Source organism: Heterodontus francisci, chromosome 21, assembly GCF_036365525.1.
Source record: "Heterodontus francisci isolate sHetFra1 chromosome 21, sHetFra1.hap1, whole genome shotgun sequence".
Classification (NCBI taxonomy): Eukaryota; Metazoa; Chordata; class Chondrichthyes; order Heterodontiformes; family Heterodontidae; genus Heterodontus; species Heterodontus francisci.
This window is the reverse complement of record NC_090391.1, coordinates 44,583,441-44,606,075: the sequence shown is the minus strand read 5'-3', so window position 1 is coordinate 44,606,075 and position 22,635 is coordinate 44,583,441. Positions and strand designations below refer to the sequence as shown.

At 40.3% G+C, this 22,635-nt stretch overlaps 7 non-coding genes across 7 annotated transcripts; all 7 read left to right on the top strand.

Moving 5' to 3' along the window:
• The first annotated feature begins 1,498 nt into the window (after nt 1–1,498).
• Nucleotides 1,499–1,570, top strand: trnag-ucc (transfer RNA glycine (anticodon UCC)). Its single transcript has one exon. It is a non-coding gene; the product is annotated as a tRNA-Gly (tRNA).
• Nucleotides 1,571–3,582: 2,012 nt separating this feature from the next.
• trnag-ucc (transfer RNA glycine (anticodon UCC)) lies at nt 3,583–3,654 on the top strand. The gene has a single exon. It is a non-coding gene; the product is annotated as a tRNA-Gly (tRNA).
• A 2,023-nt stretch (nt 3,655–5,677) lies between these two features.
• trnag-ucc (transfer RNA glycine (anticodon UCC)) lies at nt 5,678–5,749 on the top strand. Its single transcript has one exon. It is a non-coding gene; the product is annotated as a tRNA-Gly (tRNA).
• A 4,115-nt stretch (nt 5,750–9,864) lies between these two features.
• Nucleotides 9,865–9,936, top strand: trnag-ucc (transfer RNA glycine (anticodon UCC)). The gene has a single exon. It is a non-coding gene; the product is annotated as a tRNA-Gly (tRNA).
• A 2,023-nt stretch (nt 9,937–11,959) lies between these two features.
• Nucleotides 11,960–12,031, top strand: trnae-uuc (transfer RNA glutamic acid (anticodon UUC)). Its single transcript has one exon. It is a non-coding gene; the product is annotated as a tRNA-Glu (tRNA).
• Nucleotides 12,032–14,054: 2,023 nt separating this feature from the next.
• On the top strand, nt 14,055–14,126 carry trnag-ucc (transfer RNA glycine (anticodon UCC)). The gene has a single exon. It is a non-coding gene; the product is annotated as a tRNA-Gly (tRNA).
• Nucleotides 14,127–18,247: 4,121 nt separating this feature from the next.
• Nucleotides 18,248–18,319, top strand: trnag-ucc (transfer RNA glycine (anticodon UCC)). The gene has a single exon. It is a non-coding gene; the product is annotated as a tRNA-Gly (tRNA).
• The last annotated feature ends 4,316 nt before the right edge of the window (nt 18,320–22,635 follow it).

Below are 22,635 nucleotides of genomic sequence, written 5' to 3'. Positions count from 1 at the left end.
ATTAACTGATTGTCTCTGCCCAACGCACCAGATTTTCTGTATCACCTGAACACTGCTCACCGCTGTGTAAAGTTTAGAGTATTTTCATGGCTTACATTTATGCAAGAACTGCAATGTTAATGTTGGATTGTGAAGCATGACGGTCATCTTCACTGAACTATGTTAAAATGTCATGTTGAGAGATGTGTCAGTGTGGAAGATGCACGTAGCCATAGGAAAAAAAAAGGCTAGTCATGTAGCTGGAGGAGAATCCACAATGTGGGCGCGATGGACCGTGATATATTTTACGTTTGTGACAAATAAGGACAACTAAAATAATAGGATTAATGATATGCTTTGTACATCAATATATTGAAGTCTGTTTGATCTGTTGCTTGCTTTATTATGAAATGTGTTTTCAAGGCTATACTTTGTTTCAACCTTTTTGTGAGAACAATGGGAGAGTCACCAGCACTCCTTGCATGGAGAGAGATGAGATAAAGGCAGAATTAAAGAAAAAAATGTCTGGGATCAGCAAGAATGTAACCTTTAGGATCCTTGCTAAAATAGAAAGAGTCGGGAAACATCTGTACTGTGTGTAGATTCAACCATTAACTAACTAGTGTCAAACAATGATGTCAACCTGGACCAATTAGGACACTTGGAACAATTCAAAACTAATATGGTAACATCCTTGCACCACAAGAAGGATAAAAGAAAGGGTGTTACAGGACATCGTCAGCTCACTTAGAGAGGGGTCAACAGAAGATCGTTGGTACTTAAAAGGAGAAGATAGAATACAGTCGAAAAAACACAGCAAGGGATGAAGAAGGAGAGAAGTCCGTGCGGCAGCAAGCACAGAAACAAGAACGGGTGTTGTGTGTTACTGAATATCTATTACCATTGTTAAGTATTAACTTTGTACATCTTGGTTAAGCCTAATAAACTCTCTGACCTGGTCACATAACATGAGTTTGTATCTTGTTGGTCTATCTTGGTCAGGAATCTAAAGGTGAGACGGGTTGGGTATTCTCTGCCTTACCTCTGTTCAGGTAACATCTTCCTGAAACTTACAGCTCTTTACTCTATGCATACGTTGCTGTGTATTTTGTCCTCCTTAAACTTCGAAATTGTGGGCCCATTAAAAACATTGTTCTTCGTACAGTTTTCTGCGTCAGTCCACTGCATAGTTCTGCCCAGTAAGCAAAAAGGATCAGTTCGCCACTAAACTCTAAAATAAAAGCAAAATACTGCAGATGCTGGAAATCTGAAATAAAAACAAGAAATGCTGGAAATACTCAGCAGGTCTGGCAGCATCTGTGGAGAGAGAAGCAGATTTAACTTTTCAGGTGAGTGACCATTGATCAGAATATTTGCAGCACTTTCTGATTTTATTTCAGATTTCCAGCATTCACAGTATTGTGTTTCTGTTCACATAATCGTATTGCTCAGGGACAATTTGAAACCATTGTACAGCATTCTATTAATCAAAACGCTGGACCAGCGCATTATACAGTAAGCGATGGTGGTATAGTGGTGAGCATAGCTGCCTTCCAAGCAGTTGACCTGCGTTCGATTCCCGGCCATCGCAACCTTAAAGTGCAGGTTGACTTTATGTTGCAGTATTTGACAAACGAAAAAAATGTCAAAGCTTTGACAAAATTGAAATTGATAAAATATTCTTATCATGCGATCAGATTCATTCTCCCGCTTGATTGGCGTCACCCTGGAGCAAGTTTGTTTCCTTCAAGTGTTTCTCCAATTTCCTATTGAAATCATTGATTGTCTCTGCTTCCACCACACTTGTGGACAGACATTGCAGTTGCAATGTAGCAGGTAAAGCAAAAAGTGCTTCCTCACATTTCCCTGCATCTCTTTCCCAAAACCATCAATCTGTGTCTCCTGGTCCTTGTACCATCAACTAATGGGAACGGGTTATCCTTGTCTAACTTACCTACACCTGCATCCGATCTCCCCTCAATCCACATTGCTGTAAGGAGAACAACCACTTACTTAGATAACACAATCCAGAGCCATCTATCCAAGCTTTTCAATATCAAAAGAATAGTTGTGTTGTCAGTAGTATAGATAGGAGCATAACTTCAAGAGACTTTGATAGATTAACTGATTGTCTCTGCCCAACGCACCAGATTTTCTGTATCACCTGAACACTGCTCACCGCTGTGTAAAGTTTAGAGTATTTTCATGGCTTACATTTATGCAAGAACTGCAATGTTAATGTTGGATTGTGAAGCATGACGGTCATCTTCACTGAACTATGTTAAAATGTCATGTTGAGAGATGTGTCAGTGTGGAAGATGCACGTAGCCATAGGAAAAAAAAGGCAAGTCATGTAGCTGGAGGAGAATCCACAATGTGGGCGCGATGGACCGTGACATACTTTACGTTTGTGACAAATAAGGACAGCTAAAATAATAGGATTAATGATATGCTTTGTACATCAATATATTGAAGTCGGTTTGATCTGTTGCTTGCTTTATTATGAAATGTGTTTTCAAGGCTATACTTTGTTTAAACCTTTTTGTGAGAACAATGGGAGAGTCACCAGCACTCCTTGCATGGAGAGAGATGAGATAAAGGCAGAATTAAAGAAAAAAATGTCTGGGATCAGCAAGAATGTAACATTTAGGATCCTTGCTAAAATAGAAAGAGTCGGGAAACATCTGTACTGTGTGTAGATTCAACCATTAACTAACTAGTGTCAAACAATGATGTCAACCTGGACCAATTAGGACACTTGGAACAATTCAAAACTAATATGGTAACATCCTTGCACCACAAGAAGGATAAAAGAAAGGGTGTTACAGGACATCGTCAGCTCACTTCGAGAGGGGTCAACAGAAGATCGCAGATACTTAAAAGGAGAAGATAGAATACAGTCGAAAAAACACAGCAAGGGATGAAGAAGGAGAGAAGTCCGTGCGGCAGCAAGCACAGAAACAAGAACGGGTGTTGTGTGTTGCTGAATATCTATTACCACTGTTAAGTATTAACTTTGTACATCATAGTTAAGCCTAATAAACTCTCTGACTTGGTCACATAACTTGAGTTTGTATATCTTGGTCAGGAATGTAAAGGTGAGACGGGTTGGGTATTCTCTGTCTCACCTCTGTTCAGGTAATATCAACCTGAAACTTACGGCTCTTTACTCTATGCATACATTGCTGTGTATTTTGTCCTCCTTAAACTTCGAAATTGTGGGCCCGTTAAAAACATTGTTCTTCGTACAGTTTTCTGCGTCACTCCACTGCATAGTTCTGCCCAGTAAGCAAAAAGGATCAGTTCGCTCCTAAACTTTAAAATAAAAGCAAAATACTGCAGATGCTGGAAATCTGAAATAAAAACAAGAAATGCTGGAAATACTCAGCAGGTGTGGCAGCATCTGTGGAGAGAGAAGCAGAGTTAACGTTTCAGGTGAGTGACCATTGATCAGAATATTTGCAGCACTTTCTGATTTTATTTCAGATTTCCAGCATTCACAGTATTGTGTTTCTGTTCACATAATCGTATTGCTCAGGGACAAGTTGAAACCATTGTACAGCATTCTATTAATCAAAACGCTGGACCAGCATTGTACAGTAAGCGATGGTGGTATAGTGGTGAGCATAACTGCCTTCCAAGCAGTTGACCTGAGTTCGATTCCCAGCCATCGCAACCTTAAATTGCAGGTACACTTTATGTTGCAGTATTTTACAAACGAAAAAAATGTCAAAGCTTTGACAGAATTGAAATTGCTAAAATATTCTTATCATCCAATCAGATTCATTCTCCCGCTTGATTGGCGTCACCCTGGAGCAAGTTTGTTTCCTTCAAGTGTTTCTCCAATTTCCTATTGAAATCATTGATTGTCTCTGCTTCCACCACACTTGTGGACAGACATTGCAGTTGCAATGTAGCAGGTAAAGCAAAAAGTGCTTCATCAAATTTCCCTGCATCTCTTTCCCAAAACCATCAATCTGTGTCTCCTAGTCCTTGTACCATCAACTAATGGGAACGGGTTATCCTTGTCTAACTTACCTACACCTGCATCCGATCTCCCCTCAATCCACATTGCTGTAAGGAGAACAACCACTTACTTAGATAACACAATCCAGAGCCATCTATCCAAGCTTTTCAATATCAAAAGAATAGTTGTGTTGTAAGTAGTATAGATAGGAGCATAACTTCAAGAGACTTTGATAGATTAACTGATTGTCTCTGCCCAGCGCACCAGATTTTCTGTATCACCTGAACACTGCTCACCGCTGTGTAAAGTTTAGAGTATTTTCATGGCTTACATTTATGCAAGAACTGCAATGTTAATGTTGGATTGTGAAGCATGACGGTCATCTTCACTGAACTATGTTAAAATGTCATGTTGAGAGATGTGTCAGTGTGGAAGATGCACGTAGCCATAGGAAAAAAAAGGCTAGTCATGTAGCTGGAGGAGAATCCACAATGTGGGCGCGATGGACCGTGACATATTTTACGTTTGTGGCAAATAAGGACAGCTAAAATAATAGGATTAATGATATGCTTTGTACATCAATATATTGAAGTCTGTTTGATCTGTTGCTTGCTTTATTATGAAATGTGTTTTCAAGGCTATACTTTGTTTAAACCTTTTTGTGAGAACAATGGGAGAGTCACCAGCACTCCTTGCATGGAGAGAGATGAGATAAAGGCAGAATTAAAGAAAAAAATGTCTGGGATCAGCAAGAATGTAACCTTTAGGATCCTTGCTAAAATAGAAAGAGTCGGGAAACATCTGTACTGTGTGTAGATTCAACCATTAACTAACTAGTGTCAAACAATGATGTCAACCTGGACCAATTAGGACACTTGGAACAATTCAAAACTAATATGGTAACATCCTTGCACCACAAGAAGGATAAAAGAAAGGGTGTTACAGGACATCGTCAGCTCACTTAGAGAGGGGTCAACAGAAGATCGTTGGTACTTAAAAGGAGAATATAGAATACAGTCGAAAAAACACAGCAAAGGATGAAGAAGGAGAGAAGTCCGTGCGGCAGCAAGCACAGAAACAAGAACGGGTGTTGTGTGTTACTGAATATCTATCACCATTGTTAAGTATTAACTTTGTACATCTTGGTTAAGCCTAATAAACTCTCTGACCTGGTCACATAACATGAGTTTGTATCTTGTTGGTCTATCTTGGTCAGGAATCTAAAGGTGAGACGGGTTGGGTATTCTCTGCCTTACCTCTGTTCAGGTAACATCTTCCTGAAACTTACAGCTCTTTACTCTATGCATACGTTGCTGTGTATTTTGTCCTCCTTAAACTTCGAAATTGTGGGCCCATTAAAAACATTGTTCTTCGTACAGTTTTCTGCGTCAGTCCACTGCATAGTTCTGCCCAGTAAGCAAAAAGGATCAGTTCGCCACTAAACTCTAAAATAAAAGCAAAATACTGCAGATGCTGGAAATCTGAAATAAAAACAAGAAATGCTGGAAATACTCAGCAGGTCTGGCAGCATCTGTGGAGGGAGAAGCAGAGTTACCGTTTCAGGTGTTTGACCAATGATCAGAATATTTGCAGCACTTTCTGATTTTATTTCAGATTTCCAGCATTCACAGTATTGTGTTTCTGTTAACATAATCGTATTGCTCAGGAACAAGTTGAAACCATTGTACAGCATTCTATTAATCAAAACGCTGGACCAACATAGCACAGTAAGCGATGGTGGTATAGTGGTGAGCATAACTGCCTTCCAAGCAGTTGACCTGTGTTCGATTCCCAGCCATCGCAACCTTAAATTGCAGGTATACTTTATGTTGCAGTATTTTACGAACGAAAAAAAATGTCAAAGCTTTGACAGAATTGAAATTGATAAAATATTCTTATCATGCAATCAGATTCATTCTCCCGCTTGATTGGCGTCACCCTGGAGCAAGTTTGTTTCCTTCAAGTGTTTCTCCAATTTCCTATTGAAATCATTGATTGTCTCTGCTTCCACCACACTTGTGGACAGACATTGCAGTTGCAATGTAGCAGGTAAAGCAAAAAGTGCTTCCTCAAATTTCCCTGCATCTCTTTCCCAAAACCATCAATCTGTGTCTCCTAGTCCTTGTACCATCAACTAATGGGAACGGGTTATCCTTGTCTAACTTACCTACGCCTGCATCAGATCTCCCCTCAATCCACACTGCTGGAAGCAGAACAACCACTTACTTAGATAATACAATCCAGAGCCATCTATCCAAGCTTTTCAATAACAAAAGAATAGTTGTGTTGTAACTTAATAGGAGCATAACTTCAAGAGACTTTGATAGATTAACTGATTGTCTCTGCCCAACGCACCAGATATTCTGTATCACCTGAACACTGCTCACAGCTGTGTAAAGTTTAGAGTATTTTCATGGCTTACATTTATGCAAGAACTGCAATGTTAATGTTGGATTGTGAAGCATGACGGTCATCTTCACTGAACTATGTTAAAATGTCATGTTGAGAGATGTGTCAGTGTGGCAGATGCACGTAGCCATAGGAAAAAAAAAGGCAAGTCATTTAGCTGGAGGAGAATCTACAATGTGGGCGCGATGGACCGTGACATATTTTACGTTTGTGACAAATAAGGACAGCTAAAATAATAGGATTAATGATATGCTTTGTACATCAATATATTGAAGTCGGTTTGATCTGTTGCTTGCTTTATTATGAAATGTGTTTTCAAGGCTATACTTTGTTTAAACCTTTTTGTGAGAACAATGGGAGAGTCACCAGCACTCCTTGCATGGAGAGAGATGAGATAAAGGCAGAATTAAAGAAAAAAATGTCTGGGATCAGCAAGAATGTAACCTTTAGGATCCTTGCTAAAATAGAAAGAGTCGGGAAACATCTGTACTGTGTGTAGATTCAACCATTAACTAACTAGTGTCAAACAATGATGTCAACCTGGACCAATTAGGACACTTGGAACAATTCAAAACTAATATGGTAACATCCTTGCACCACAAGAAGGATAAAAGAAAGGGTGTTACAGGACATCGTCAGCTCACTTAGAGAGGGGTCAACAGAAGGTCGTTGGTATTTAAAAGGAGAAGATAGAATACAGTCGAAAAAACACAGCAAGGGATGAAGAAGGAGAGAAGTCCGTGTGGCAGCAAGCACAGAAACAAGAACGGGTGTTCTGTGTTACTGAATATCTATTACCATTGTTAAGTATTAACTTTGTACATCTTGGTTAAGCCTAATAAACTCTCTGACCTGGTCACATAACATGAGTTTGTATCTTGTTGGTCTATCTTGGTCAGGAATCTAAAGGTGAGACGGGTTGGGTATTCTCTGCCTTACCTCTGTTCAGGTAACATCTTCCTGAAACTTACAGCTCTTTACTATATGCATACGTTGCTGTGTATTTTGTCCTCCTTAAACTTCGAAATTGTGGGCCCATTAAAAACATTGTTCTTCGTACAGTTTTCTGCGTCAGTCCACTGCATAGTTCTGCCCAGTAAGCAAAAAGGATCAGTTCGCTACTAAACTCTAAAATAAAATCAAAAGACTGCAGATGCTGGAAATCTGAAATAAAAACAAGAAATGCTGGAAATACTCAGCAGGTCTGGCAGCATCTGTGGAGGGAGAAGCAGAGTTAACGTTTCAGGTGAGTGACCAATGATCAGAATATTTGCAGCACTTTCTGATTTTATTTCAGATTTCCAGCATTCACAGTATTGTGTTTCTGTTCACATAATCGTATTGCTCAGGTGCAAGTTGAAACCATTGTACAGCATTCTATTAATCAAAACGCTGCACCAGCGCAGAGCAGTAAGCGATGGTGTTATAGTGGTGAGCATAGCTGCCTTCCAAGCATTTGACCTGGGGTCGATTCTCGGCCATCGCAACCTTAAATTGCAGGTTTACTTTATGTTGCAGTATTTTACAAACGAAAAAAATGTCAAAGCTTTGACAGAATTGAAATTGATAAAATATTCTTATCATCCAATCAGATTCATTCTCCCGCTTGATTGGCGTCACCCTGGAGCAAGTTTGTTTCCTTCAAGTGTTTCTCCAATTTCCTATTGAAATCATTGATTGTCTCTGCTTCCACCACACTTGTGGACAGACATTGCACTTGCAATGCAGCAGGTAAAGCAAAAAGTGCTTCCTCAAATTTCCCTGCATCTCTTTCCCAAAACCATCAATCTGTGTCTCCTAGTCCTTGTACCATCAAGTAATGGGAACGGGTTATCCTTGTCTAACTTACCTACACCTGCATCAGATCTCCCCTGAATCCACATTGCTGCAAGGAGAACAACCACTTACTTAGATAACACAATCCAGAGCCATCTATCCAAGCTTTTCAATAACAAAAGAATAGTTGTGTTGTCAGTAGTATTGATAGGAGCATAACTTCAAGAGACTTTGATAGATTAACTGATTGTCTCTGCCCAACGCACCAGATTTTCTGTATCACCTGAACACTGCTCACCGCTGTGTAAAGTTTAGAGTATTTTCATGGCTTACATTTATGCAAGAACTGCAATGTTAATGTTGGATTGTGAAGCATGACGGTCATCTTCACTGAACTATGTTAAAATGTCATGTTGAGAGATGTGTCAGTGTGGAAGATGCACGTAGCCATAGGAAAAAAAAGGCAAGTCATGTAGCTGGAGGAGAATCCACAATGTGGGCGCGATGGACCGTGACATATTTTACGTTTGTGACAAATAAGGACAGCTAAAATAATAGGATTAATGATATGCTTTGTACATCAATATATTGAAGTCTGTTTGATCTGTTGCTTGCTTTATTATGAAATGTGTTTTCAAGGCTATACTTTGTTTCAACCTTTTTGTGAGAACAATGGGAGAGTCACCAGCACTCCTTGCATGGAGAGAGATGAGATAAAGGCAGAATTAAAGAAAAAAATGTCTGGGATCAGCAAGAATGTAACCTTTAGGATCCTTGCTAAAATAGAAAGAGTCGGGAAACATCTGTACTGTGTGTAGATTCAACCATTAACTAACTAGTGTCAAACAATGATGTCAACCTGGACCAATTAGGACACATGAAACAATACAAAACTAATATGGTAACATCCTTGCACCACAAGAAGGATAAAAGAAAGGGTGTTACAGGACATCGTCAGCACACGTAGAGAGGGGTCAACAGAAGATCGTTGGTACTTAAAAGGAGAAGATAGAATACAGTCGAAAAAACGCAGCAAGGGATGAAGAAGGAGAGAAGTCCGTGTGGCAGCAAGCACAGAAACAAGAACGGGTGTTCTGAGTTACTGAATATCTATCACCATTGTTAAGTATTAACTTTGTACATCTTGGTTAAGCCTAATAAACTCTCTGACCTGGTCACATAACATGAGTTTGTATCTTGTTGGTCTATCTTGGTCAGGAATCTAAAGGTGAGACGGGTTGGGTATTCTCTGCCTTACCTCTGTTCAGGTAACATCTTCCTGAAACTTACAGCTCTTTACTATATGCATACGTTGCTGTGTATTTTGTCCTCCTTAAACTTCGAAATTGTGGGCCCATTAAAAACATTGTTCTTCGGACAGTTTTCTGCGTCAGTCCACTGCATAGTTCTGCCCGGTAAGCAAAAAGGATCAGTTCGCCACGAAACTCTAAAATAAAAGCAAAATACTGCAGATGCTGGAAATCTGAAATAAAAACAAGAAATGCTGGAAATACTCAGCAGGTCTGGCAGCATCTGTGGAGGGAGAAGCAGAGTTAACGTTTCAGGTGAGTGACCAATGATCAGAATATTTGCAGCACTTTCTGATTTTATTTCAGATTTCCAGCATTCACAGTATTGTGTTTCTGTTCACATAATCGTATTGCTCAGGGACAAGTTGAAACCATTGTACAGCATTCTATTAATCAAAACGCTGGACCAACATAGTACAGTAAGCGATGGTGGTATAGTGGTGAGCATAACTGCCTTCCAAGCAGTTGAACTGGGTTCGATTCCCAGCCATCGCAACCTTAAATTGCAGGTATACTTTATGTTGCAGTATTTTACAAACGAAAAAAATGTCAAAGCTTTGACAGAATTGAAATTGATAAAATATTCTTATCATGCAATCAGATTCATTCTCCCGCTTGATTGGCGTCACCCTGGAGCAAGTTTGTTGCCTTCAAGTGTTTCTCCAATTTCCTATTGAAATCATTGATTGTCTCTGCTTCCACCACACTTGTGGACATACATTGCAGTTGCAATGTAGCAGGTAAAGCAAAAAGTGCTTCCTCAAATTTCCCTGCATCTCTTTCCCAAAACCATCAATCTGTGTCTCCTAGTCCTTGTACCATCAACTAATGGGAACGGGTTATCCTTGTCTAATTTACCGACACCTGCATCAGATCTCCCCTCAATCCACATTGCTGGAAGGAGAACAACCACTTACTTAGATCATACAATCCAGAGCCATCTATCCAAGCTTTTCAATAACAAAAGAATAGTTGTGTTGTAAGTAGTATAGATAGGAGCATAACTTCAAGAAACTTTGATAGATTAACTGATTGTCTCTGCCCAACGCACCAGATTTTCTGTATCACCTGAACACTGCTCACAGCTGTGTAAAGTTTAGAGTATTTTCATGGCTTACATTTATGCAAGAACTGCAATGTTAATGTTGGATTGTGAAGCATGACGGTCATCTTTACTGAACTATGTTAAAATGTCATGTTGAGAGATGTGTCAGTGTGGCAGATGCACGTAGCCATAGGAAAAAAAAGGCAAGTCATGTAGCTGGAGGAGAATCCACAATGTGGGCGCGATGGACCGTGACATACTTTACGTTTGTGACAAATAAGGACAGCTAAAATAATAGGATTAATGATATGCTTTGTACATCAATATATTGAAGTCTGTTTGATCTGTTGCTTGCTTTATTATGAAATGTGTTTTCAAGGCTATACTTTGTTTAAAACTTTTTGTGAGAACAATGGGAGAGTCACCAGCACTCCTTGCATGGAGAGAGATGAGATAAAGGCAGAATTAAAGAAATAAATGTCTGGGATCAGCAAGAATGTAACCTTTAGGATCCTTGCTAAAATAGAAAGAGTCGGGAAACATCTGTACTGTGTGTAGATTCAACCATTAACTAACTAGTGTCAAACAATGATGTCAACCTGGACCAATTAGGACACTTGGAACAATTCAAAACTAATATGGTAACATCCTTGCACCACAAGAAGGATAAAAGAAAGGGTGTTACAGGACATCGTCAGCACACTTAGAGAGGTGTCAACAGAAGATCGTTGGTACTGAAAAGGAGAAGATAGAATACAGTCGAAAAAACACAGCAACGGATGAAGAAGGAGAGAAGTCCGTGCGGCAGCAAGCACAGAAACAAGAACGGGTGTTGTGTGTTACTGAATATCTATTACCATTGTTAAGTATTAACTTTGTACATCTTGGTTAAGCCTAATAAACTCTCTGACTTGGTCACATAACTTGAGTTTGTACCTTGTCGGTCTATCTTGGTCAGGAATCTAAAGGTGAGACGGGTTGGGTATTCTCTGCCTCACCTCTGTTCAGGTGACATCTGCCTGAAACTTACAGCTCTTTACTGTATGCATACATTGCTGTGTATTTTGTCCTCCTTAAACTTCGAAATTGTGGGCCCGTTAAAAACATTGTTCTTCGTACAGTTTTCTGCGTCACTCCACTGCATAGTTCTGCCCAGTAAGCAAAAAGGATCAGTTCGCGACCAAACTCTAAAATAAAAGCAATATACTGCAGATGCTGGAAATCTGAAATAAAAACAAGAAATGCTGGAAATACTCAGCAGGTCTGGCAGCATCTGTGGAGAGAGAAGCAGAGTTAACTTTTCAGGTGAGTGACCATTGATCAGAATATTTGCAGCACTTTCTGATTTTATTTCAGATTTCCAGCATTCACAGTATTGTGTTTCTGTTCACATAATCGTATTGCTCAGGTGCAAGTTGAAACCATTGTACAGCATTCTATTAATCAAAACGCTGGACCAGCGCAATGCTGTAAGCGATGGTGGTATAGTGGTGAGCATAGCTGCCTTTCAAGCAGTTGACCTGGGTTCGATTCCCAACCATCGCAACCTTAAATTGCAGGTATACTTTATGTTGCAGTATTTTACAAACGAAAAAAATGTCAAAGCTTTGACAGAATTGAAATTGATAAAATATTCTTATCATGCAATCAGATTCATTCTCCCGCTTGATTGGCGTCACCCTGGAGCAAGTTTGTTTCCTTCAAGTGTTTCTCCAATTTCCTATTGAAATCATTGATTGTCTCTGCTTCCACCACACTTGTGGACAGACATTGCAGTTGCAATGTAGCAGGTAAAGCAAAAAGTGCTTCCTCACATTTCCCTGCATCTCTTTCCCAAAACCATCAATCTGTGTCTCCTAGTCCTTGTACCATCAAGTAATGGGAACGGGTTATCCTTGTCTAACTTACCTACACCTGCATCAGATCTCCCCTGAATCCACATTGCTGCAAGGAGAACAACCACTTACTTAGATAACACAATCCAGAGCCATCTATCCAAGCTTTTCAATAACAAAAGAATAGTTGTGTTGTCAGTAGTATTGATAGGAGCATAACTTCAAGAGACTTTGATAGATTAACTGATTGTCTCTGCCCAACGCACCAGATTTTCTGTATCACCTGAACACTGCTCACCGCTGTGTAAAGTTTAGAGTATTTTCATGGCTTACATTTATGCAAGAACTGCAATGTTAATGTTGGATTGTGAAGCATGACGGTCATCTTCACTGAACTATGTTAAAATGTCATGTTGAGAGATGTGTCAGTGTGGAAGATGCACGTAGCCATAGGAAAAAAAAGGCTAGTCATGTAGCTGGAGGAGAATCCACAATGTGGGCGCGATGGACCGTGACATATTTTACGTTTGTGACAAATAAGGACAGCTAAAATAATAGGATTAATGATATGCTTTGTACATCAATATATTGAAGTCTGTTTGATCTGTTGCTTGCTTGATTATGAAATGTGTTTTCAAGGCTATACTTTGTTTAAACCTTTTTGTGAGAACAATGGGAGAGTCACCAGCACTCCTTGCATGGAGAGAGATGAGATAAAGGCAGAATTAAAGAAAAAAATGTCTGGGATCAGCAAGAATGTAACCTTTAGGATCCTTGCTAAAATAGAAAGAGTCGGGAAACATCTGTACTGTGTGTAGATTCAACCATTAACTAACTAGTGTCAAACAATGATGTCAACCTGGACCAATTAGGACACTTGGAACGATTCAGAACTAATATGGTAACATCCTTGCACCACAAGAAGGATAAAAGAAAGGGTGTTACAGGACATCGTCAGCTCACTTAGAGAGGGGTCAACAGAAGATCGTTGGTACTTAAAAGGAGAAGATAGAATACAGTCGAAAAAACACAGCAAGGGATGAAGAAGGAGAGAAGTCCGTGCGGCAGCAAGCACAGAACCAAGAACGGGTGTTGTGTGTTACTGAATATCTATTACCACTGTTAAGTATTAACTTTGTACATCATAGTTAAGCCTAATAAACTCTCTGACTTGGTCACATAACTTGAGTTTGTACCTTGTAGGTATATCTTGGTCAGGAATGTAAAGGTGAGACGGGTTGGGTATTCTCTGTCTCACCTCTGTTCAGGTAATTACTACCTGAAACTTACAGCTCTTTACTATATGCATACATTGCTGTGTATTTTGTCCTCCTTAAACTTCGAAATTGTGGGCCCGTTAAAAACATTGTTCTTCGTACAGTTTTCTGCGTCACTCCACTGCATAGTTCTGCCCAGTAAGCAAAAAGGATCAGTTCGCTACTAAACTTTCAAATAAAAGCAAAATACTGCAGATGCTGGAAATCTGAAATAAAAACAAGAAATGTTGGAAATACTCAGCAGGTCTGGCAGCATCTGTGGAGAGAGAAGCAGAGTTAACGTTTCAGGTGAGTGACCTTTGATCAGAATATTTGCAGCACTTTCTGATTTTATTTCAGATTTCCAGCATTCACAGTTTTGTGTTTCTGTTCACATAATCGTATTGCTCAGGGACAAGTTGAAACCATTGTACAGCATTCTATTAATCAAAACGCTGGGCCAGCATAGTACAGTAAGCGATGGTGGTATAGTGGTGAGCATAGCTGCTTTCCAAGCGGTTGACCTGGGTTCGATTCCCGGCCATTGTAACCTTAAATTGCAGGTTTACTTTATGTTGCAGTATTTGACAAACGAAAAAAATGCCAAAGCTTTGACAGAATTGAAATTGATAAAATATTCTTATCAAGCAATCAGATTCATTCTCCCGCTTGATTGGCGTCACCCTGGAGCAAGTTTGTTTCCTTCAAGTGTTTCTCCAATTTCCTATTGAAATCATTGATTGTCTCTGATTCCACCACACTTGTGGACATACATTGCAGTTGCAATGTAGCAGGTAAAGCAAAAAGTGCTTCCTCAAATTTCCCTGCATCTCTTTCCCAAAACCATCAATCTGTGTCTCCTAGTCCTTGTACCATCAAATAATGGGAACGGGTTATCCTTGTCTAACTTACCTACACCTACATCAGATCTCCCCTCAATCCACATTGCTGGAAGGAGAACAACCACTTACTAAGATAACACAATCCAGAGCCATCTATCCAAGCTTTTCAATAACAAAAGAATAGTTGTGTTGTCAGTAGTATAGATAGGAGCATAACTTCAAGAGACTTTGATAGATTAACTGATTGTCTCTGCCCAACGCACCAGATTTTCTGTATCACCTGAACACTGCTCACCGCTGTGTAAAGTTTAGAGTATTTTCATGGCTTACATTTATGCAAGAACTGCAATGTTAATGTTGGATTGTGAAGCATGACGGTCATCTTCACTGAACCACGTTAAAATGTCATGTTGAGAGATGTGTCAGTGTGGAAGATGCACGTAGCCATAGGGAAAAAAAAGGCAGGTCATGTAGCTGGAGGAGAATCCACAATGTGGGCGCGATGGACCGTGACATATTTTACGTTTGTGACAAATAAGGACAGCTAAAATAATAGGATTAATGATATGCTTTGTACATCAATATATTGAAGTCTGTTTGATCTGTTGCTTGCTTTATTATGAAATGTGTTTTCAAGGCTATACTTTGTTTAAACCTTTTTGTGAGAACAATGGGAGAGTCACCAGCACTCCTTGCATGGAGAGAGATGAGATAAAGGCAGAATTAAAGAAAAAAATGTCTGGGTTCAGCAAGAATGTAACCTTTAGGATCCTTGCTAAATTAGAAAGAGTCGGGAAACATCTGTACTGTGTGTAGATTCAACCATTAACTAACTAGTGTCAAACAATGATGTCAACCTGGACCAATTAGGACACTTGGAACAATTCAAAACTAATATGGTAACATCCTTGCACCACAAGAAGGATAAAAGAAAGGGTGTTACAGGACATCGTCAGCACACTTAGAGAGGGGTCAACAGAAGATCGTTGGTACTTAAAAGGAGAAGATAGAATACAGTCGAAAAAACACAGCAAGGGATGAAGAAGGAGAGAAGTCCGTGCGGCAGCAAGCACAGAAACAAGAACGGGTGTTGTGTGTTACTGAATGTCTATTACCATTGTTAAGTATTAACTTTGTACATCTTGGTTAAGCCTAATAAACTCTCTCACTTGGTCACATAACTTGAGTTTGTACCTTGTCGGCCTATCTTGGTCAGGAATCTAAAGGTGAGACGGGTTGGGTATTCTCTGTCTCACCTCTGTTCAGGTAACATCTACCTGAAACTTACAGCTCTTTACTATATGCATACACTGCTGTGTATTTTGTCCTCCTTAAACTTCGAAAATGTGGGCCCGTTAAAAACATTGTTCTTCGTACAGTTTTCTGCGTCACTCCACTGCATAGTTCTGCCCAGTAAGCAAAAAGGATCAGTTCACTACTAAACTCTAAAATAAAAGCAAAATACTGCAGATGCTGGAACACTGAAATAAAAACAAGAAATGCTGGAAATACTCAAGCATTTCTGGCAGCATCTGTGGAGAGAGAAGCAGAGTTAACGTTTCAGGTGAGTGACCTTTGATCAGAATAATTGCAGCACTTTCTGTTTTTATTGCAGATTTCCAGCATTCACAGTATTGTGTTTTTGTTAACATAAACGTATTGCTCAGGGACAAGTTGAAATCATTGTACAGCATTCTATTAATCAAAACGCTGGACGAATGCCTGACGATAAGCGGTGGTGGTATAGTGGTGAGCGTAGCTGCTTTCCAAGCAGTTTGTTTGGGTTCGATTCAACGCCATCACAATCTTAGATTGCAGGTTTACTTTATGTTGCATTGTTTAACAAACAAAAAAAATGTCAAAGCTTTGACAGAATTGAAATTGATAAAATATTCTTAACATCCAATCAGATTCATTCTCCCGCTTGATTTGCGTCCCCCTGGAGCAACTTTGTTTCCTTCAAGTGTTTCTCCAATTTCCTATTGAAATCATTGATTGTCTCTGCTTCCACCACACGTGTGGACAGACATTGCAGTTGCAATGTAGCAGGTAAAGCAAAAAGTGCTTCCTCAAATTTCCCTGCATCTCTTTCCCAAAACCATCAATCTGCGTCTCCTAGTCCTTGTACCATCAACTAATGGGAACGGGTTATCCTTGTCTAACTTACCTACACCTGCATCAGATCTCCCCTCAATCCACATTGCTGGAAGGAGAACAACCACTTACTTAGATAATACAATCCAGAGCCATCTATCCAAGCTTTTCAATAACAAAAGAATAGTTGTGTTGTAAGTAGTATAGATAGGAGCATAACTTCAAGAGACTTTGATAGATTAACTGATTGTCTCTGCCCAACGCACCAGATTTTCTGTATCACCTGAACACTGCTCACAGCTGTGTAAAGTTTAGAGTATTTTCATGGCTTACATTTATGCAAGAACTGCAATGTCAAGGTTGGATTGTGAAGCATGACGTTCATCTTCATTGAACTATGTTAAAATGTCATGTTGAGAGATGGGTCAGTGTGGAAGATGCACGTAGCCATAGGGATTAAAAAGGCAAGTCATGCAGCTGGAGGTGAATCCACAATGTGGGCGCGATGGACCGTGACATATTTTACGTTTGTGACAAATAAGGACACATAAAATAATAGGATTAATGATATGCTTTGTACATCAATATATTGAAGTCTGTTTGATCTGTTGCTTGCTTTATTATGAAATGTGTTTTCAAGGCTATACTTTGTTTAAACCATTTTGTGAGAAATATGGGAGTGTCACCAGCACTCCTTGCCTGGAGAGAGATGAGATAAAGGCAGAATTAAAGAAAAAAATGTCTGGGATCAGCATGAATGTAACCTTTAGGATCCTTGCTAAAATAGAAAGAATCGGGAAGCATCTGTAATGTGTGTCGATTCAACCATTAACTAACTAATGTCAAACAATGATGTCAACCTGGACCAATTAGGACACTTGGAACAATTCAAAACTAATATGGTAACATCCTTGCACCACAAGAAGGATAAAAGAAAGGGTGTTACAGGACATCGTCAGCACACTTAGAGAGGGGTCAACAGAAGATCGTTGGTACTTAAAAGGAGAAGATAGAATATAGTCAAAAAAACACAGCAAGGGATGAAGAAGGAGAGAAGTCCGTGCGGCAGCAAGCACAGAAACAAGAACGGGTGTTGTGTGTTACTGAATATCTATTACCATTGTTAAGTATTAACTTTGTACATCTTAGTTAAACCTAATAAACTCTCTGACTTGGTCACATAACTTGAGTTTTTACCTTGTAGGTCTATCGTGGTCAGGAATCTAAAGGTGAGACGGGTTGGGTATTCTCTGTCTCACCTCTGTTCAGGTAACATCTACCTGAAACTTACAGCTCTTTACTATATGCATACATTGCTGTGTATTTTGTCCTCCTTAAACTTCGAACTTGTGGGCCCGTTAAAAACATTGTTCTTCGTACAGTTTTCTGCGTCACTCCACTACATAGTTATACCCAGTAAGCAAAAAGGATCAGTTCGCTACTAAACTCTAAAATAAAAGCAAAATACTGCGGATGCTGGAAATCTGAAATAAAAACAAGAAATGCTGGAAATACTCAGCATTTCTGGCAGCATCTGTGGAGAGAGAAGCAGAGTTAACGTTTCAGGTGAGTGACCTTTGATCAGAATATTTGCAGCACTTTCTGATTTTATTTCAGATTTCCAGCATTCACAGCATTGTGTTTTTGTTAACATAATCGTATTGCTCAGGTGCAAGTTGAAACCATTGTACAGCATTCTATTAATCAAAACGCTGGACCTACACAGTACAGTTAGCGATGGTTGTGTAGTGGTGAGCGTAGCTGCCTTCCAAGCAGTTAACCTGGGTTCGATTCCCAGCCATTGCAATCTTAAATTGTGGTTTATTTTTCTGTTGCAGTATTTTACAAACGAAAAAAATGGCAAAGCTTTGACAGAATTGAACTTGATAAAATATTCTTATCATCCAATCAGATTCATTCTCCCGCTTGATTGGCTTCGCCCTGGAGCAAGTTTTTTTCCTTCAAGTGTTTCTCCAATTTCCTATTGAAATCATTGATTGTCTCTGCTTCCACCACACTTGTGGGCAGACAGTTGTAGCAGGTAAAACAAAAAGTGCTTCCTCACATTTCCCTGCATCTCTTTCCCAAAATCATCAACCTGTGTCTCCTAGTCCTTGTACCATCAACTAATGGGAACCGGTTCTCCTTGTCTAACTTACCTACACCTGGATCAGATTCCCCCTCAATCCACATTGCTGCAAGGAGAACAACCACTTACTGAGATAACACAATCCAGAGCCATCTATCCAAGCTTTTCAATAACAGAAGAATAGTTGTGTTGTAAGTAGTATAGATAGGAGCATAACATCAAGAGACTTTGAAAGATCAACTGATTGTCTCGGCCCAAGGCACCAGATTTTCTGTATCACCTGAACACTGCTCACCGCTGTGTAAAGTTTGGAGTATTTTCAGAGCTTCCATTTATGCAAGAATTGCAATGTCAAGGTTGGATTGTAAAGCATGACGGTCATCTTCACTGAACTACGTCAAAATGTCATGTTGAGAGAGGTGTCAGTGTGGAAGATGCACGTAGCCATCGGAAAAAAAAGGCAAGTCATGCAGCTGGAGGAGAATCCACAATGTGGGGGCGATGGCCCGTGACATATTTTACGTTTGTGACAAATACAGACAGCTAAAATAATAGGATTAATGATGTGCTTTGAACATCAATATATTGAAGTCTGTTTGATCTGTTGCTTGCTTTATTATGGAATGTGTTTTCGAGGCTATACTTTCTTAAAACCTTTGTGTGAGAACAATGGGAGAGACACCAGCACTCCTTGCAGGGAGAGAGAAGAGATAAAGGCAGAATTAAAGAAAAAAATGTCTGGGATCAGCAAGAATGTAACCTTCAGGATCATTGCTAAAATAGGAAGTATCGGGAAGCATCTGTAATGTGTGTCGATTCAACCATTAACTAACTAGTGTCAAACAATGATGTCAACCTGGACCAATTAGGACACTTAGAACAATTCAAAACTAACATGGTAACATCCTTGCACCACAAAAAGGATAAAAGAAAGGGTGTTACAGGACATCGTCAGCACACTTAGAGAGGGGTCAACAGAACATCGTTAGCACTTAGAAGGAGAAGATAGAATACAGTTAAGAAAACACAGCAAGAGAAGAAGAAGGAGAGAAGTCCGTGCGGCAGCAAGCACAGAAACAAGAACAGGTGTTGTGTTTTACTGCATATCTATTGCCTTGTTAAATATTAACCTTGTGCATCTTAGTTAAACCTAATAAACTCTCTGACTTGGTCACAGAACCTGAGTTTGTATCTTGTAGGTCTATCTTGGTTAAGAATCTAAAGGTGAGGCGGGTTGGGTATTCTCTGTCTCACCTCTGTTCAGGTAACATCTACCTGAAACTTACAAATCTTTACTATTTGCATACATTGCTGTGTATTTTGTCATCCTCAAACTTCGACATTGTCGGCCCTATCGAAGTAATTTTCTTCGTCCAGTTTTCTGCGTCACCCCACTGCACAGTTCTGCCCAATCAGCAGAAAGGATCAGTTCACTACTAATCTCTAAAATAAAAGCAAAATACTGCGGATGCTGGAAATACTCAGCAGGTCTGGCAGCATCTTTAGAATTAGAATTATAATTAGAACATTACAGCGCAGTACAGGCCCTTCGGCCCTCGATGTTGCGCCGACCTGTGAAACCATCTGACCTACACTATTCCATTTTCATCCATATGTCTATCCAATGTCCACTTAAATGCCCTTAAAGTTGGCGAATCTACTACTGCTGCAGGCAGGGCGTTCCACGCCCTTACTACTCTCTGAGTAAAGAAACTACCTCTCACATCTGTCCTATATCTATCACCCCTCAACTTGAAGCTATGTCCCCTCGTGTTTGCCATCAGCATCCGAGGAAAAAGACGCTCACTATCCACCCTATCTAACCCTCTGATTATCTTATATGTCTCTATTAAGTCACCTCTCCTCCTCCTTCTCTCCAACGAAAACAACCTCAAGTCCCTCAGCCTTTCCTCGTAAGACCTTCCCTCCATACCAGGCAACATCCCAGTAAATCTCCTCTGCACCCTTTCATAGCTTCCACATCCTTCCTATAATGTGGTGACCAGAACTGCACGCAATACTCCAGGTGCGGTCTCACCAGAGGTTTGTACAGCTGCAGCATTACCTCGTGGCTCCGAAACTCGACCCCCCTACTAATAAAAGCTAACACACCATATGCCTTCTTAACAGCCCTATTAACCTGGTTAGCAACCTTCAGGGATTTATGCACCTGGACACCAAGATCTCTCTGTTCATCTACACTACCAAGAATCTTCCCATTAGCCCAGTACTCTGCATTCCTGTTACTCCTTCCAAAGTGAATCACCTCACACTTTTCCGCATTAAGCTCCATTTGCCATCTCTCAGCCCAGCTCTGCAGCCTATCTATGTCTCTCTGTACCCTACAACATCCTTCGGCACTATCCACAACTCCACCGACCTTAGTGTCATCTGCAAATTTACTAACCCACCCTTCTACACCCTCTTCCAGGTCATTTATAAAAATGACAAACAACAGTGGCCCCAAAACAGATCCTTGCGGTACACCACTAGTAACTAAACTCCAGGATGAACATTTGCCATCAACCACCACCCTCTGTCTTCTTTCAGCTAGCCAATTTCTGATCCGAAGCTCTAAATCACCTTCAACCCCATACTTCCGTATTTTCTGCAATAGCCTACCGTGGGGAACCTTATCAAACGCCTTACTGAAATCCATATACACCACATCCACGGCTTTACCCTCATCCACCTGTTTGGTCACCTTCTCGAAAAACTCAATAAGGTTTGTGAGGCACGACCTACCCGTCACAAAACCGTGCTGACTATCTCTAATGAACTTATTCTTTTCAAGATGATTATAAATCCTGTCTCTTATAACCATTTCCAACATTTTACCCACAACGGAAGTAAGGCTCACAGGTCTCTAATTACCAGGGCTGTCTCTACTCCCCTTCTTGAACAAGGGGACAACATTTGCAATCCTCCAGCCTTCCGGCACTATTCCTGTCGACAATGACGACATAAAGATCAAGGACAAAGGCTCTGCAATCTCCTCCCTAGCTTCCCAGAGAATCCTAGGATAAATCCCATCTGGCCCAGGGGACTTATCTATTTTCACACTTTCCAAAATTGCTAACACCTCCTCCTTGTGAACCTCAATCCCATCTAGCCTAGTAGCCTGAATCTCAGTATTCTCAACAACATTTTCTTTCTCTACTGTAAATACTGACGCAAAATATTCATTTAACACTTCCCCTATCTCCTCTGATTCCACACACAACTTCCCACTACTATCCTTGATTGGCCCTAATCTAACTCTAGTCATTCTTTTATTCCTGATATACCTATAGAAATCCTTAGGGTTTTCCCTGATCCGATCCACCAATGACTTCTCGTGTCCTCTCCTTGCTCTTCTGAGCTCTCCCTTTAGATCCTTCCTGGCTCGCTTGTAGCTCTCAAGCGCCCTAACTGAGCCTTCACGTCTCATCCTAACATCAGCCTTCTTCTTCCTCTTGACAAGCGCTTCAACTTTGATTAATGATTAGAGATACAGCACTGAAACAGGCCCTTCGGCCCACCGAGTCTGTGCCGAACATCAACCACCCATTTTATACTAATCCTACACTAATCCCATATTCCCAACAAACATCCCCACCTATCCCTATATTTCCCTACCACCTACCTATACTAGTGACAATTTATAATGGCCAATTTACCTATCAACCTGCAAGTCTTTTGGCTTGTGGGAAGAAACCGGAGCACCCGGAGAAAACCCACGGAGACACAGGGAGAACTTGCAAACTCCACACAGGCAGTACCCGGAATCGAACCCGGGTCCCTGGAGCTGTGAGGCTGCGGTGCTAACGTCTTTAGTAAACCACGGCTCCCTCGCACGACAACTTCCTCCCTGCCTCATAGGTACATACTTATCAAGGACACGCAGTAGCTGCTCCTTGAATAAGCTCCACATTTCGATTGTTCCCAACCCCTGCAGTTTCCTTCCCCATCCTACGCATCCTAAATCTTGCCTAATCGCATTATAATTTCCTTTCCCCCAGTTATAATTCTTGCCCTGCGGTATATACCTGTC